A 203-nucleotide genomic window follows, 5' to 3' on the forward strand; every position below is an offset into this window, starting at 1 on the left:
GAAAGGAAAGAGAGAAGAAGAAGAAGAAGAAGAGGAAAAGGAGAGGAAAGGTAGGAAATTCCCCGACGACGCGTCTAAATAATCACTAGCCTTTCAACGGGGATCGTACGCCCTCATTTCACCCGGTGCTCGTCCTCGATTCGCCCTAGTAAGGTCTCCACACTGGTTTCGCGGGCGGCGGCGAGGAGATCTTGGTGGGGGAG

This window comes from Apis dorsata, unplaced genomic scaffold (genome assembly GCF_000469605.1).
Source record: "Apis dorsata unplaced genomic scaffold, Apis dorsata 1.3 scaffold_348, whole genome shotgun sequence".
Classification (NCBI taxonomy): Eukaryota; Metazoa; Arthropoda; class Insecta; order Hymenoptera; family Apidae; genus Apis; species Apis dorsata.